The sequence below is a fragment of the Heterocephalus glaber genome, unplaced genomic scaffold (assembly GCF_053883595.1).
Source record: "Heterocephalus glaber isolate CG9 unplaced genomic scaffold, H.glaber_assembly_v1.0 deba00001781, whole genome shotgun sequence".
In the NCBI taxonomy this organism is placed as follows: Eukaryota; Metazoa; Chordata; class Mammalia; order Rodentia; family Bathyergidae; genus Heterocephalus; species Heterocephalus glaber.
In genome coordinates this window covers 11,925,015-11,943,450 of record NW_028258467.1, presented here as the reverse complement: position 1 = coordinate 11,943,450, position 18,436 = coordinate 11,925,015, and the positions used below count along the sequence as shown (strand labels likewise).

At 37.1% G+C, this 18,436-nt stretch overlaps 1 pseudogene across 1 annotated transcript in view; it reads right to left on the bottom strand.

The window, feature by feature from the left end:
• The window catches only part of LOC101707801 (adenosine deaminase domain-containing protein 1-like), a 42,950-nt pseudogene extending 24,886 nt beyond the window's left edge, over window positions 1-18,064 (bottom strand). Inside the window, exons 1-6 of the transcript XR_015447935.1 lie at window positions 17,832-18,064; window positions 17,313-17,495; window positions 16,388-16,576; window positions 14,001-14,168; window positions 5,984-6,052; window positions 2,078-2,203 (exon numbers count right to left, since the gene is read on the bottom strand). The product of XR_015447935.1 is annotated as an adenosine deaminase domain-containing protein 1-like (transcript). The remainder of the gene's footprint in view (window positions 1-2,077; window positions 2,204-5,983; window positions 6,053-14,000; window positions 14,169-16,387; window positions 16,577-17,312; window positions 17,496-17,831) is intronic.
• Window positions 18,065-18,436: the final 372 nt, after the last annotated feature.

The following is an 18,436-nucleotide window of genomic DNA, read 5'->3' as shown; positions in this document are numbered from 1 at the left end:
TGTATCTTCAAATTTATGGCCAACATTGTGGAAGGAGCAGGGTGCAGGGCAAGTAAACCAGGAGAGCATTGGTGTGATATAAAGAGGTGTAGTAAAACTTTTACTTTCCTTGAAAGTTGAGTAAATAGAGAACAAAATCCTCTCACTGGATTTTATACCTTGCAGACAGTGGGTAGTACTGAGAAGAGCGGTTTCCAAGAAGTAGAAGAACAACTAAATTGGAGTAAAGCGTAGATGATGTAAACAATTTCTTTGAAAAAGTTTGATCACTAAATCAAGTATACAACAACTACTGATTGATGCTGGAGGGTGCCAAGGGTTTAAAGGAAGTTTGCTTTTATTTGTGAGACAGAAGTTTAGGAAGCCAGGCTTTAGGGGCTACTGGAAAGATGACAGCAAACATACATTATTCAAGGACACCTGAGCACAGATTCTGCTTTCATCCCAGTGAGAGGGATGTGGTCCTGAGAATGCTGACTCTAACTCAATAACCTCCTTATGTGGAATGACACACTGTCACTGTAAATTCTGGAATGAAATAGTGATGTAACCTCTGAGTTTTAAGGGGAAATATTACAGCAAGAATGCAGCATTCTCAACTGTTATTTGATCTGCAGTGCTTCAGTGGGACAGTTAAGCTTAATAATACAGGGAAAAGAGGAGGTAATCAAAAGAAGAAATTCAGCAGGATGTGAGAGGAACTGAATTTGAACTTAAGTGAAAGTTTAAGGAATTAAGGAAAGGAGATCCTTGCTCTACTGTTACAGTACAGGAGGATACAAATTCAGGAAAATACATAGATTTGCTGGTGAGGGAGAAAAGGACACTCAGATTTCACAGCTTCGTACAGATGGAACTAAAAATGATGAGGTAAGGCAATAAAAGCTAATGACAGTCGTTAAATATGTACTGATTGTGCATTACTCCAGGAATGGTCAGGATTCCATTCAGGGGTTCCCAACCCGCATTCATGCTCCCAATTTCTAAAACTGCACGTATTATTCTTAGTCACGTTCTTGTCCACCTAACTTCACATCCACTTGCAGAACCCCTATGTGTGTACAAATGCTACTCAATATAAACTTTAAATGATGCTATTACTTTACTCATCTCTTTTATCTATCATTCATTCTCACCTTCATTTTATCATATCAATTTTTAAAAAATACAATTTATTTCCTTTCTGCTCATGTTCATCTAAAGTCTATAAACAGTTCATCAAAACCACCTAAATGATGATTTTTTAAAATTTGGTTTCAAGTCCTATAATCTGTTAAAAAATTATTTTCTCTCAATTGTTACTTAAAACTTAACTTACCTGAATCACTGCAAACATAATTTGTTAAGCTTTTACTAAACTCCAAGTACTTTGCTAATTACTTTATCACATTGAATTCTAGAAATCCCATTACATAAGGGTTACTGTTGCTATTATCTGTAGTTTTAAAAATGGAGAAGAAAATTGAAGCACAGACAAATTGAGTTTATAAATAGCCCAAAGTAATTTAAGCTGCAGAGCTGTCTGATGCTCATGTTCCAATAATTACAGTGCGTTGCCTTCCCTGTCTGAAACCTTTCATAGATTATTATCAATCTTACTAAACCTAACTTTTGACTGACTGATGAGGCACTTAATAATCTGCTACCATCTTATCAATCTAACTGTATTTTTATTGCTCCTGCAAATATACTACTGTGTACTAGTAATAAATTCATGTCCTCATTGTCCCAAAATTAGTTTTCCACTCTTCTCTTTTTCTTATGCCTTCTTCTCTCCAAAAATGTTTTCCTTTCCTCTATGCACCAAAGCTTTATCAACACTTAAAATTTCAGCTGAAGTCTCACCTGTTTCAGAAGATTTAAACCCTATTATTTTTCTAACATATGTGAATTTTTATGCATTTTTGCATTAAATAAAAGTGTTTTGTTTTCATCATCTGCTAAAAAAAAATCACTTCAAATTAGTATACCACTGTCAACAGAGCCAAAGATAGTTAACAAAAATATTACTATAATGTAGTTCAGATCATTAAGATACTAATTTTTGTATAAACACATCCCAAATATTTGGACTTACCTCTTTCAACAATAAAAGCAGCCAATGAATTGGTACATTTCAGATATTCTGAGTGACTAGAAATTAGTTGATTAAATATTTCTTTAACAGTCTGTGAGATCTTAGAATATTGGGCATGTCTCCCATCTAGAAAAAAAAATTATAGTGTAAACAAGGGTTAAAATGATTAAAATGAATAATTGATAATTTGAAATAGGAAAAAAGGTCCAAAGACAAAGGAGTGAAGGGAGGGGAAGGGGAAAGGAAAAGAGGGAAAGGAAAAACTATGAGAAAAGAAAAAAAAAAAAAAGGAAATGAAATCTATGTAAATAGGGAAGGGTGGAGTGGGTGAAGGGCGCCTATGTAATGGGGAAAAAAATAAGAACCAAGATGCATCATGTACAGGTACAAACACCCAATGATAAATGTAAACGAATTGTATACCTAAAATGTACCAATAAAAGAACTAAAAAAAACAATTTTAAAGGCAATATGAATTTGAAGAACATTGTGATTTTTTTCTAGTGAGTCTTATTATTAAAAACTTACAATGAAAGTAATGATTTACAGGGAAATGTAAGAAAATTTCTAAATTATGCATGAATGAAAGTTTAAAGTATTCAATTTTAAAGTATTCGCATAAAAGAATACAAGCTATTGAGCTTTTTGATAACATATTAAAAGGTATGTCAATATTATATACTCTTGCTAGAGGACTACTGATTTACATTTGTGGAGTTTAGTCCGACAAGATACGCAAAACTCATGAGACAACAGACAATTTTTTGTTGTATATATTGTCCCACACATTGCACGATGATCAACATCCCAATGAGTGGCAGTAATTTCCCCAATCATTGTCACACTCAAAATACAGTCCTTTAATATTTGACCCACCAAAAACCTCTGCAAAGTACTAAGCATTTGGACTCTTCAAATAGTCTCATGTTCACTCTTAAAAACTCCTTAACTATGAAAGAGCTTTAAAATAGTTGGAAATAACTAGGATCACCAGAGAACAATATGTGCTTGGTTAGTAGGGGCTTTTGGAATGTCACTGAATCATGGGTCTGGTCAGGAAGAGGTGCGTTACTGGCAGCACGCTCTCACGTAGTACATATATTTGAGATGTGTCATGATGATTTGGACAGAAATTCTTTTTACTTGCTTAATAATCACAACCTCAAAGTCACACAAATGCTAAAAATACAAAATGAGTAACATCAAGTAACATTCTGTAATTGGGTATAACTTATTTCAGCCCATTTACATGTTCGTGTTTCTATTAAACCTGCACTTTCTTAATATTAATGCTCTATTTGTGGCAAAGTAGGTAAAGTAATAGCATGGAAAAGGCCAAGGGTCGGGGTATGTAGCTCAGTGGCACAGCGCTGGCCTTGAGTGTGATCCCAGCACCAAAAAGTCATCACAAGTTAGAGCTCTGAGAGAAAGCAGAATAAACTAATGGCTCTGTTTATTACCAGAACTCATGGTATAGGAGGCACTGGAGCTTCCATTAGTGTTTTCCTTTTTTACATTTAACTATTCCTGTTTCAATAAAATGAAGAATACATTTACAAATTTCCCTCTCCAGATGCAAAACTGCTATTATAAGTTTCCTATAGATATTTTGAGAAACAATTTATAAACAATGCATTACTTTAATAAACAAAAACTGGGGCATGCTATACACCAGTGTTTGCATTTATTTGGTCTTGAGCATAAAAAAAGACATTAGCACTGTTTCATTCTTTTCAAAGGTTCCACAGATTAAATGTATTATGCATTATATATTTAATCATGTGGTCTATAGTTTGTGTTTTAATACAGAACAAAAGTAATCTGCAAGAATTCTGTGTGTTGCAAGAAAATGTTTTACTGTACACTGGAAACATCACAAAGAATATTTGGGGGGCTGGGAATTTAGCTCAGTGGTTCTGGTGCCTGCCTCACAAGCTCAAGGTCCCGAGTTCGATCCCTGGTACCAAAAAAAAAAATTAAAAGAATATTTGGGATCTGTTAATATACAAACAGGGCACGGGATTGTAGACGAGTGGTAGAGAGTTTGCCTTGTATGTGCAAAGCCCTAGTTCAACCCGTAGTATCCCTCCAAAAAACACAGAAAAAGAAAACTAGCATACCATATACCTTCTGATCTTAATGTAATATTTAAATAAATAATGAATATTGTGCATGTAATGAAATCAAATAGTTAATAAATCTGTTCTTAATGTGTGTGAAGGACTGAGAAGCAAGTACAACACTGTTTTCCTTATTTGTGTCTACTAATTGTTACTGGAATAAAATACCATCAAACTATTGGGAATGAAGATGAGGTACAAATAAGATGTATATGATGCCAATTAACATCATTTCTTTTTACAAGTTGCTACTTTCATGAGATACTCAGTAACGTGAGTCAGGTTACAAGTAACTTGGACCTATATTCAGAGCCAAACTATTGCTTTTAGTGAAGACACAGCCCAGTTAGACACAGCAAATGGTAAACCAGGCAGTCTGTGAAACAAAAAGTTTCCCTCTATAACTTGCCCAACAGACTTCTGTGGGTCCCAAATCTCTTTTTAGTACCCAACTCTATTTTGACCCATAAGTTTGAAGGATTACATTTGTTCTCCTTCTTCTAAACTGGACTCAATTCTTGTACTTTCTAAAAAACTACATACTCTTTCTTCACCAATTATGATCTGTTTTCTTAGGGTAACAGCAATTTATATTGTTCGCTAATCCTTGGGGTTCAACCTTGTTAGTGAGCAAAAACGTCCACAGAGGCTGAATGTTAAGAGATCATTGCTGTTCTATTGATCCCTTATGGCTTTTCTGTTGGATTCTGCCATTTGAATGTGCTTATTTTCCATGGTCTGGTCCATTAGCTCCATGCAACCATGGAAACGTACAGGGCCTTTTTGTTCATCTCAGAAAGATAACAGAAGACCATGGCTGAATAGGCACAAACTTTTCAAATCCTCACCTGCAGGCCTGAAAAATGAAAGAAAGAAAGGCTCTTTTTTATTTTACAAATACCCTAAACTTTAAAGTCTGAAGCGTTTCTAATACACTGTCACTGTAGAAATTAGGAATAATTTTCTGCATTTCATGAAATTAACAGTTTGACAGGAAAGGCATATGATAACTACCATCCAATATTGAATGTGATAAGGCTGTAATACAATACGGAAGTTGCTATTTGGTGAGAATGTACTGCGTGACAGTCACTGAGATAAGTAGTTTACATGTATGAATTCACTGATGCCCCACAACATCTCTACACTCTACATGGGACTCTGAAATGGTCATTTTACAAATGAGGCAGTTAAGGTGCACAGGGAAGCAAGAGGTCCTAGATCACGTAACTAGTAATGCGAACTGAAATTTTACCTTTCTTGGGCCTGAGCATTGAATAACTGGCATTTAAAGGAATGTGGCTACATTACTTGAAATGAATATGCCCAATAACCATGATGCACCAGGAAACAAGACCACAAAGCAAAGAATTCTCATAAAAGCGGCTGAAATTCATGAAAGTTCATGAAACTGGTGAACTACCTTCTCATAAGGAGACGCCCCTTCCTTTAATCTTTCCTCTCCACTCCTTACTTCCCTCATCTTTTAGCAAAGAAGAGGGAAACATTTTTGTCTTTCCAAGTGTGAAAAGGTTGAATGACAAAATGTCAGCATAAATTGTCATAGTTAGGCATTTTTTTCCAGACAGGGTCTTGCTTCGTAGGTTAGGCTGGCCTCAAACTCACTACTTATCTCAGGCTGGCCTCAAACTCATGGCGATCCTCCTGCCTCAGCCTCCCAAGTGCTGGGATTATAGGTGTGCACCACCACACTCAGCTGCATGATTTAATTAGACTTTTAATTGGGTTAATTATCTAAGAAAGAATATTGCAAGGACTTTCCTACCATAATGTACTTTTGAAACATACGCTGGTTCAGGTGAAACAACAGGTTCTGCAGAGATAGGAGGAGGACCTGTAAACAACAACAGCAAACATGAAGACACATGAGACTTTACAATACCAAAGAGCTGGCACTTTACTATGACTAACAATAAACCAAGAGTGATTCTTTTTCTGTGGATTTTTACCAACTCCAGGTCATTGAACACAGTGTTTTAGTTGCTTTCTGGTCAGAGTCTGGGACTAAATACCCAGCACCCACAACTTAGAGAAGGAGAGGTTTGTTTTGGCTCATGGGATTTTTGAGGAGTTAGTCCGTAGTCAGCTGGCTCCAAGGCAGAATGGTAGGAGGCCAGGGCAGAAGAAATACAGATCAATTAACGGCAGCCATGAAACAGAGAGCAAAGGGGGTTGCCAGGGAGGGAGACATACCTTCTAAAGGCACACTGCCAATGGCACACTTCAAACCAGGACCCGTCACATCATAGCTGAACTTAACAGTGGATAAATCCACCCATGAGTATAATGCCCCCATAATCTAATCATCCTCAAAGCTCATGAAGCTTTGGGGGGACATTTTAGATGGAAACCATAACATTTCCTGGCCTTGGCACCCCTAAAACCAATGTCCACCTCATTATGCAAAACATGTGTACTCTGTCTCTAAAGGTCATCAGAGTATAAAAACAGTTCAAGCACTGCTAAAAGTTTAAGTCCAAAGGCTTCTCTGTGAGTCTGGCAAACACTTGGCTGCACAGCCTGACAGAAATCTAAAAGGAAGTTAAATACTCCCGACATCAACCTTGTAAGGTACACACTCCCTTTCCGAAAGGGAGGGATGGCAGAATAGAAAGGACCAGTCCAAGAGCAAAGCCCCGCAGGGTAGACATTGAATTCTGCAGTCCCAGTCCGGCACCCAGGCAAGCTGTGCTGAGATGCTCCACAGGCCCCAGCCCTCTCTCGCTGCTGCTTGCTGCCCTCACGGCCTCTTTCTTGAGCTGGCTCTGTCCAAGCTCCACAGCTTTCCCCAGCAGATCGTCTATAGCCCTGGCATTTCTAACTTACTGGGTTCCCTGCTACACTTTCAGCTGCACTCTCACATCTTCACACACTGCATTCTCCAGGGAACACTGCCTGGCCTCCTAGGCCTTTTTCTGAAATCTAGGTAGGAGCCTCCCTGAGCCCGTAATTCTTGCATTCTTGTACACCCATACAGCCAGCACCAACCACATGGGTGATGCCAAAGTCTGCCACCAGTGGGAGCAGTAGCTGGGCAACTTCAGGACAGGCCTGAAGTGGTCTCTGAATGGCTGGATGGCTGAACACTGGAAAAAGCTTTCCTAGTCAGCTGTGAATAAGCTGGACATCTTGGGGCTCACCCCTCAAAGCAAATATTTACACTTTTGCATCTTTCAGTCTGTGATGGGTGGGTTCTTGCTGAGATGCCTTTAAGTCAGTAATCTTTCCTACTGTCCTGACACAAAGTACAGTACTTCTTTTTATTACTCATCCTTTTACCAACCACATTGTCCACTGCCCCAACCCTGTAGGCACTTCCTTTGGGATGAAACTATAAACTTTTCACATAAGCTTTTTACCCCTGATTTTCACTACAGACCTGGCTAAAAGCTGCCAGCAGTATCCATGCCACAGCCTGGATGTTGGACAGCTTTGAAATTTTCTCTCCCAGATTAATTAGACTACCACGTTTAATCTCAGTCTCCTGCAAAAACTCAGGACATGAGCAAAAGGAAGACCAATTTTCTGCCAGACTGTAATACACATGGCTTGTAGGCCAACTGCCAATGGAGCCCTGTTTCCAGCTGAAAATTCCTGAGATTGACCTTGACCATTTGCATTTCTGTCAGCATTCTCCTCTTCTAAGCTCAGACCAGAATCTCCAACCAACCTCAGTTTATAGCATCCTATCTCTGGTTGGCATCTCTAAGCTGTTCTATGCTCCTCTCATGAACCACTTCCAAAGATATCTGAACTACGTGATCAGGTATACTCACAGCAACAATCCCACATTTTAGCTCATGCTTTCAGCCCATGCCCAGATGGCTTCAAGGCAAAAAGACGGTGGCACGAGAACCTGGGTGGAGGACAGCTACCAATGCCTCAGCAGCCAAGGAGCACCCAGAGAAGGGAGAAGAGTGTTACACACTTCTAGGTCGTGCCCCTAATGGCCTGCCTTTTCCCACCAGGCCCCATCTCTTAACCATACGTTCAGCTATGAACTCATCAGAGGATGAATTCAGCACCCAACACCTCTAAACACATGAGGCTTTTCAGGGATATTCTAGATCTAAATCTTAACTTTCAGCCCTGATAAAGTCTTCTCTATTTTGGTATTACTTATGCAAGTACATTCTTCCTAATCTTTTTTTTGGTTTTTTTGGTACTAGGGATCAAACTCTGGACTTGTGCTTGTGGGGCAGACAGCAGCACCACTGAGCTAAATCCCCGGCCCGTTCTTCCTAATCTTATAAGACTATATGGCTTGCTTCGTAAATGATGCAATCTTCTGTAAAGCAGCTAAAATAAAGCCCTCTTCTAGATATACACGAACAATTTTGTACAATAAGTCCCTGACCTACAAACGTGATCTGTTTCACGAGAATTGTTCATCAGTTGAATTCATTTGTAAGCCAACAAAGTGAGCCTTATACAGTACACCTGAGAAAGTTTGCAACTTGAATGTTCGTAAGTCAGGGACTTACTATATTTATAATACTGTATAAACATTAAAAGTAATATGCTATTAAAATTAATGAATAAAAATTTACTATTTTAAATACTATTTTCCCAGGGAATGCTATATTCAAAGTTTTAAATGACTTTAAGTCTCATTCCTTGCAAATGCTTTTCAATTCAGTCTCCAAAGTATAAAGAATATGACACTAAACCAAAGGGAAAGAAAAGACCAGGAAAACTTAAATGAAGAGGCTCCAGAAGCTAAGATTCCCAACTAAAACAGGGATTTCTCTTAAGAGTTATTCATATAAAGGAAGCAAAAAAGAACTACTCTGGCCTTAATTTTGAGAAACTAGTTAGATGTACATGATGAGCAAGGAATGAGTAATAATGTAGCCTTAGGACTCATATTATTAGAAGAAAAGCTAACTATAGTTAAATACATACTTCCTGAAATTGAGAAAAAACTCAGACAAAGATGAATTTAATTCCATTTACTCAGGTCAGTATGACTCAAGTAGAAGGAAAATTAAAGTTATTAAATCTTGTATATTATGCACAGATAATCTCAACAAAATAAAACAATACTGTCCAAAGTGGTCTGTATTTTAGAACACCATGTACAAATAGCCAAGAATAATCTTCAAAAGAAGAAAATTCTGGGGAGTTCACATATCCTGATTTCAAAACTTATTCTAAAGCTATACTAATAAAAAAAAGTATGACTGGCACAAAGACAGCCCAGACAGCCCAGAGAGACACCTTCACAAACATGGTAAAATGATTTTTTTTAAACTCTATTTTATTTATTTATTTATTTATTTATTTATTTGGTACCAGGGATCGAACTCAGGTCCTTGCGCTTGTGCAGCAGGTGGAGAAACCACTGAGCTAAATCCCCTGCCTGTAAAATGATTTTTTAACAAGAGTGCTGAGGTAATTCTTTTCAATAAATAATGCTGGGATATCTGTGTTACGGAAGGAAGTTGGACCCTTATCTAACATCATATACAGAAATTAACTCAAAATGGAATAAAGATCTAAATGTAAGAATTAAAACTATAAAAGTCTTAGAAGAAAACAGAGGAAAAACTCTATGACATTGGATTTGGCAATGATTTCTTTCCACAGAAGGGGAAACAGATATTTAGAAAATAAATAAAAGGCATGGGAAATAAAAGAAAAATAGACACATTGGACTTCATAAAAATTGAAAACCTCTGTATATCAGAGGACACTACAACAGAATAAAAAGGCACCTCACAGAATGGGGAAAGTATTTGCAAACTACATATCTGACAAGGGTTTGACAGGACACAGAGGAATTCTTAACAACAAAACCCAACCAAACTCAGTTGAAAAATGAGCAAACAAGTTGTACAAACATTTCTCAGCTATTATTTAACGACAGAATTTCAGTTTTGTAAGATGAAGAGTGGATATTAGCTGCAGAACAAAGTGAATGTTCTCAACGTTACTGACTTGTAACTTAAAATAGTTAAGATGGTAAATTTTGTTATGTGTATTGTACAATTGAAAATTTTTGAAATGATTAAAAAAGAGGTAGTCAAGTAAAATAAACATAAAAACCAGATTCTTACATCATTGTAGCATTTGTTAAAAATTTTCACAACTTAACATAGCATTATAAATCACATCACTCTTGAAAAATATTTTATGTAGTTAATAAAAAATTATACCTAAAATAAAAAATATGAAAGAAGATACATGAAAAATACTTAGTCTAAACTATTTTGAAAGTGAAGTATGGAAAAACTAAAGGAAATTTTTCTAAGTATGTTGTAAAGAAGTATAAGGAGACTAACAAACCATGTAAGGCTAACAGATAACCAAGAGAAGAAATACTCAACTCTTATTTTCCTTCTATATCTCCTCTGAAGAATAATACACCTTTAACTGTTTAGAACAAAGAAAGAAGAAACTGTTGCACATTACAGGGGAAAGGATGATAAATTATTTCCAGGCTCTAGACCAAGAATAAAACACATTAGTCAAAAACTTGTCACTGTAATTAAGGTACTACTGGCAGTTTTTGAGGAAACAGTAAGGAATATAAAAGTGGTAGCTGCAGAAATGCTACCTTACTTTTCACAAAGAAGAGAAAACACAAATGTTTAGAAATTAAATTTTGTAGCTTCCCAGGGAAAACATTTTCTAGCCCTACATAGACAAACATTTTTAAAACCTTCAGAGGAAAAGCATTTTTTTTAAAAAAAGCCAATTACAATTATTCACTTCTAATAATTACATTGCATGCTCAAGGTATATTTTAACTTGATTTCAACAAAGTATTTTAGCTCATAGAGGGTATAAGACAGGCCTTACTTAATTTTAGTTATCCAGTACATATTACAGTTCCTAGAAGACAGATTTACTGATCCTACTGAATTCTATGACTGGATAGAAACTAAGAAAATATCACTGGGCACAAAATACACCTAGGTAAGTTGATAGCTGATGAAATAATCATATAGAAAAGACTTCTATTAACAAACTGAAGGAAAGTCTTAATATTATTATTTGTCATATGTTCCATATTTTACATTAATTTGTTAAATACTCTAGACAGGCAAAGATATCTATAAAAAAAATCTGAATAAGTCACTAGTCATTAAGCTCCACATGGGGAGTAACTGTTCACGCAGAGCATAATACAGCCCCTAAAAATGAATAGCTGAAAACATGAACAAACCTAAAAGTTAGCAGAGATAGCAAAATTATGAGATGATAAAAATTAGGACTCAAAATTAACTTTATTGGAAAGATGAGCTTCTGGGCCTTTAAATATTTAGAAAAAAAAGTCAAAGAAAATGTGTACATAATAAAAAAGGAAAGAAGCAAAGAAGCCAGGTAACATCAGACGATTAAAGCAATAAATACAAACGTTAAACTTCTCTATTAAAATATTCTTTGATTATATAAAATAAACTAATATTATACTTTATAGAAAACATTTTTAATCAAAACAAGATAATTAAGAGTTATTGGACAAACACACAAACGACCTAAAACAGCACTATTAGTATTAGAAAAAAAGACCAACAGATTTATTTATCTACATGTGTAAAACAGGACAAAAGAACTAATTTTATATTGAATTTAAAAAGGTATATTTTATAACAGAGTGGAACCAGTGCATCTGTTGCAGAAACCTCGGAAAGAAATACACGGAGACACAGAATTCCAATAAAATAATAAAATTTCTTCTGAAGAGCGGGCGGGAACGCAAGAAACCAGTCTGGTCCTATCCCTGCCCCCTTTGTTCAGCGTTTTCCTTGTTATATCCTTTTAGCCATTATCTCATCCCTAGTGGTCTCTGATGTGTAAATACAATTCCAGTTCCTATTTACAAGTCACAGGCACAAGGCAGGCACATATATATTGTAAATTCACCCTGGCATGGTAACTTTGTTAGGTTAAAGAAGTTACTGGTTAAAGAGTCAGATAACTCTCACCTTAAACAAGGAGTTAGGGGAAAAGCAAATCTTAATAGAACACATTACTTATTGTGCTTCTACAACCACCTTAATATTCAATCTATTAAGTTATCTAAAGCTTTTCCCTATCACAGTTATACTCTCTGTAGGTCAAATACCATGTAAGCAACAAATCAAAGTATTACAATACGATAAAGATAAAAAGGAAATTATAATCCCAACACTTCCGAGAGACAAAATTATACCTGGCCCTAAAATATTAATAATACTGCAAAAATAGTAGTGAGTAGAAAATAACATGAAAATTAGTAAAACACACTATCTATTAAATCCAAAATACAACAAACCATTGGAAAAGCAATGAGAAAAACTATATCTCAGAAATTTTGAGTAGTGGCAAAATGTCACTTTTGATTATTAAATAATTGCTTGAAACAGTAACAAAACAAAAATATTTGAAATATGATTTCAACTACAGAAAGTACATACAGACTTTAAGTGTTAGGAAAAAAATGAAAATAAAGATGAAGTTAATGGACTAAAAAAAAACCAACTCAAGAGTAGAATAAAGTGAAGATCTGTACTTAAAAAGAATGAATTTACAGTCACTGCTTAATATCAAATTTAAATATTTTCCTTTAAAAAAAGACTGCCTCAGATTTGAGACATTGTACCTGGAAAATATAATATTGAGTGAAAAAAACTAGACACACAAGTTGAAATACCATATGGTATCCCTCATTTGAGCAAGGCAACAAACAAACCAAATAAAACATGAATGGAAGGAGACAAGGTTGTGTGTGGATCTCTTTCAAATGAGAAGGGGTCCAAGAGATGAAGGACAAGTGCTGAGTGGGAGTGGAAAAGGAAATGAGTAGAATAAAGATATACCATGTCTGGGGACCTAACAACCTCAAAGAATGTAAAGGTTATTTGCCATAAATATATGCTAAGATTAATTTCTATAAGAATGAAAATGGGGAAGGAAATGGGAATTAAAGGATGAAGACAGAAGCAGGGAGGGAAAGGTATTCAAAAAAACTAGGTTATATTATGTACACGTACCCCTCCCCCTCCCCACAATGATTGGAAACTGCATGTACTGCAAACATATACAAATGAAAAAGAATTGTATAGTTTAAAAAAAAGTTGTTTCATTTACAGGTAAACCAAACTGTGGTCTAACGTGAAATTAATAATGGCCAAAATTGGTACTGTATATGTTGACATATTCTTCAAATTAATTAATATTTAATAATAGCAGCCATCATTTGGTTTGGTGAAGAACTTTGGATGTATTACTTATTTAATCCTAATGACAGCCATAGGTCACAGCTGTTACTATCACTGTCCTCACTTTACAGGTGAAACTTAGGTGGAAGGGACAAATACCGTGTCTGCCAGGGTCAATATTTCAGCCTTAGCTATTGGATTCTGGGGTTTACATTCTTAACATTTTTATGGTACCCTTGGCCATCATTTTTTCAAGTAACTGCTATTTACTGAATTTAACACAGGCACATTTTACCAAAATTGCCCACAAATTTAATCCTTAGTATTAAATGGATAGGGTTCTGTGCTTAATAAGAATTTAATAAATGCCCAAAAAAGCACATTTTAAAACTTGAACTCATTAATAATCTGATAAATTAGGCAGTTTACCAACATGATTTTATCTTTTGATACTGTAACATGCAAGAGCATTTTAACTTCTACTAAATACATCAACAGAGAGAAACTGAAGGAAATTATTCAACTCCTTTAACTTCTATCTTACAGTTGCCAAGTGACTTCATTAATATAAATCAGATGATTCCCTTTGGAAAACGATACATTTTTCAATACTTTTAAATCAAGAATATTTACCTGATTGTTCTAAAATTCTTGGTTCAAGTTCATCCAATTGTAGAAGCTCATCAAGAGCTAATTTTGCTGCATTGGATCTAGACTCCTTTTTATTTTGTCCCAGTCCAGTCTTATATTGAATACCATCCACCACTGCACAGAAGGCAAAATATGGCCCCATCACATTACCTTGAAAAAGGACTCAGAATGACTGCGACAATAATTCACAGTATATTCTTGAAAATAATGTCTGTATATAGGAAAACATTCCAGAACAAAAATTCTGGAAAACAATTTACTCTAAAACACCAGTTTGTCTGTAGGTCCAACAGGGTTTGAAACCAAAGCTGGGTGGGGCCCTGTTCCAGTTCTGAGGATTCAAATAGCTGCATTTGCTCCAGATTCAGGGTGCGCAATAGAAACAGCTTTAGAATACTGCATAAGCCATACATACAGAGGGTAACAGTGAGTTTCTAATATAATGCTCAGCACTCAATCTACTGGACAACCAGAAAGAGATAAAATAAGGAGACTTCTGGTAACATTTCTCTTCCTTAAACTTTAGGATAAATAAAGTTGAATTCCTCCAATCTCTGGATGACTCTAACACTTACAAATTCCAAAACATAAGAAATTCCTTTGAAAAACCCATGCACTGATCAGGGAATCACAGCAAACAACTACAATCTACTATACCTTAGGGAAGGTGGAGGGGGATCTCAAAAAGAAAACCAAAATATAAACAACAATGAAAAGGAATTAAACTGAAAGTCCATTCTTCCAAAATTACTTTCACATTTTTTTGGATAAAAAATGAAATAGAATAATCTCATCAATTTATGGGTTACAGATCCTCATTTCAGTTTTGCTTGTTGGTACGTGGACTTTAACAGCCTAAATATCCACACTTTGGTTATGGACAGCTAGCTACAATGTCACGGCACATAAACCCTTACCATCTTATTTCTCCACAGGCCTAATCTTTGGTTAAAAACATTTAGCAAAGTTTTATCAAAAATTCCTGTCTGCATCTGGGTACTACTTTCTTCCCATCATCTAAGACATCAGTTTCCTCAATTCCTTCCTTTGTGAAGATCTGTGTTCCAATCTACACTTACTAAGCCAGAGGGCATTTTGTATACTTAACAGAGGACCCAGTTGATTCTCATGTAGGAGATATGGCACATATTTCCTGATAAGTATTGGCTTCAATCAGTTTTTATCAGGGTTCTCAAGAATTAATATGATTCTAAATCACATGCAGAACTTGTTAATACTGATATCCTAGTCTCAATACCCTGCCTATACAATCACACTTTGAATTTAAAATGAATGCCATTAATAATCAATGAGGCATGTTTTTGAGTGGTTTTTGCTCAGAGTAGTGAAAATTTTCTTTCATAAATTTTTTCTTTCTTACAATGTCCAATAGCTTACATTTTCCAGGGGCATTCTGAGACTAATACAGGAAAATTAACAAATTACTTAGCGATGAAGCCCACCTTTTATATTAAAAAGAGGACACCTTTTACACAATGACCCTATTTTTCGTCAACTGTTAAATTTATTGGTATTTTATTCAAAGCAACAAACTGAAAGTTGCTATCACTGTGACAATCTTTACTAAAATCAAGCAGTCTAAATTCCTCTGCAAAGATACTAGCTTTAAGATCCATACTGGCAAAACACTATTGGGAAAATTAAAGAAATCAAACTACTTGCAGGTACATATACACACAAAGATTTTTTAAAGACTTTTTTGACCCCTAGCTTTAACCTGTCAATGTCTCTTAAAAGCCCTCATTCTTTTATTCCACTTGGCTAAAGTTCTTCTTAATTACTAGCCATAACATGAAGAGATCAGAAGCTGCTTCAGACATTTTACTGATCTACATTTTAATAGGCTTCCACAGGTCCATGAAAAAGGTTGCAAAGTTGAAAGGAGAATGGTAGAAACCCTAACAGACAAGTCTACAAACAGTACCAACTACGGAGGTGCTCTTTTCACATCAAACCCTTGAATTTCAAGGGCCATATTTAATGATATTTTTCCTTAGGCATTGTAATCATAGAATCCTCTTAAGATCATCATAGTCCAAATACTTAATATCACTAGAAAAGCATGTTTTATGTGCAAGAAGTATTTAGACCCCCAAATAATCCAGGAGACTGACTTCAGTTTGGCCAACCACACACAAAAGCTACAATTTGATGACAATAAAACTTTTATATATTTATTTTCAGAGGCTCCAAAGGCCTAATGCAGAAACATAAAAGTTTAAGTACATCTGTCAAACTGGTATTTATCTATTCCTACCAGTCCATGCAATAACCAAAGGTAACATCACTTCAATGTTCTGCTTCTAAAGGAAAAATATTTCCCAGTACTGTCATAGTTTTGTACTTGCCTGTTGTAACAGTTTCCTTAAGGTCAAGCTGAACCCGCTGCATTTGTGCAAACTGGTGTAAAGCCGACACAGGATTTATCTCTCCACGTTTGTATTTCATTATAAATTTCTTGGATATTTCTTTTGGAGGAAGGGCAGGATTTGAAGTGGATGAAAGACTTTTGGAAAGCAATGGTTCTGGAAAATTACCTAAACATGTTTACATTGTCAATTTAGTTTCAAAACTGAGCAAAAAAGCACTAAATCCTTGAAAATGGAAGATAAACTTAGTCATATGTGTTTTTCTGTTGAATAATTTTGGCACACATGATAAGCACAGTCTATTACTGTGTATGTCTTTCCTCATACTAAGGCTATTTTCCAAAGAAGCAATACTATTATTACATCATTAATGATATTTTTAAAAACTATGGAATTTTAGCAATGTCAAAGTCTTTACAGATGATGTTACTAAGGCCTAGAACAGAAAAAGACACTGTTGGCACTAAAATCTAGTTTCCGGCTCTCATCCACTATTTTACACTGCCACCATACTCAGGGGTCACAAATCGACTGGTGTGATTCAAGTTCAATAGAATTTTTAAGTATGTGTCCCTGCTCTGTACTTAATACTAGGCTAAATGATGTGTGAAATACAAATTCACATAACTCCAGTCCTTTCTCTAAAGCCTCACATCAAAAAGACAAAACACACTTGAAGCCTTCAGCAGTGAAGGTAGTAACAAACTATGTGAGCGTGAGTTCTACCGGACCCCCAGTGTCGGAAGTCAGATCCTCTCCAGCTGTGAAGTAGCCGCAGGGAAACGTATACACAGTACATCCAGGAAACATTTAAACCTGGGGCTCAAAAGAACATACTGCCCCTCCCAGAACCTTGAAGCACTAAGGCACTACTGTAGTGCATAGAAAGCATACCCAAGCATACCCGTCACTCGTGTGACCTTGGATGCCATAGCTGACAGGCTGCCACTTTCAGAGGAACGTCTTGCAGGTGGAGTTTCCATCTGGACCACTGGCTGAATGGGCAAGTTCTTTTTCAATGTCTGAGTCTGAGCAAAGCTGGGGCCCCTCGACCCCTGAAACCAATCACTGCTGCCAGTTTTCTCACCTACAAATCATAAGATGGGTGGAAAATGAAAACACATACGAAGAACACTCTGGAGAAACAAAAGAAGCCTAAACCCTGATTTCCCATAGATAGCTTTTACACACACATAACTGGAGGCCAAATCCCTCTAACTGATTTCATGCTTGCTGTATGAGTTTTAATGAATACTGAACTCTTTTCTCCCAAACTCGACTACAACGAGGCAAGAAAAGGCAGCAGTCTGGGGAAACCCTTGCATCCACTCCGGGATTGCGGGAGACGGCAGCAGGGGCAAGGAAAAGGAGACCCGGCAGCAGCACGTGTTGGCTTCTGCAATTCTAGCGCCACCCCACTCACTGAGGACCCCCTCGCCTCCGTGTCCGGGGGACGGAGCCGCGGGCACACGGGTGCCTGCCAGGGCCAGGCCCAGCCTCAGACCCCAGGCTCGCTGGCTGCCACCTGCCGCCACCATCGCACACTCGGGCGCCAACCGCTCTCCTCTGGCTGGAATCCGAGGCCCAGGCGCGTCTTTTAAAGGTGGCCCTGAGAGGCCCGCCCCCGGCGCCTGCTGTCCAGTCACCAACGGTCTCCAGGGCCCTAGCCCTGCCGCACCCACGCGCCTGCGCCTGCGTGGTCACCACCCACCCAGTGCCCCGCCCAGGGGGGAGACACTCGATTGGACGCAAATTCGCGGTCTCTGTGACGTTGTCTGCGTTCACTGGCCACCCGGCTCTGAGCACGTGGGCAGTCTTGCTAGCTGCAGAAGTCTGGTGAAAGCACCGAGTTGGGCCTCTGCACCGCTCCCTTGGCCTCGGGCCATCTTCATGGAGCAGCACGAGGAAGAGGACGGTTACCTGCCCCACAGTTGTCTGTAGGGCATCCTTACCCAGGTGTCTGGAGCTACCTCAGGTGCCTGTGTGACAGCAGTTCCAAGCACACCCTTCACTTTACGTCCGGATTAC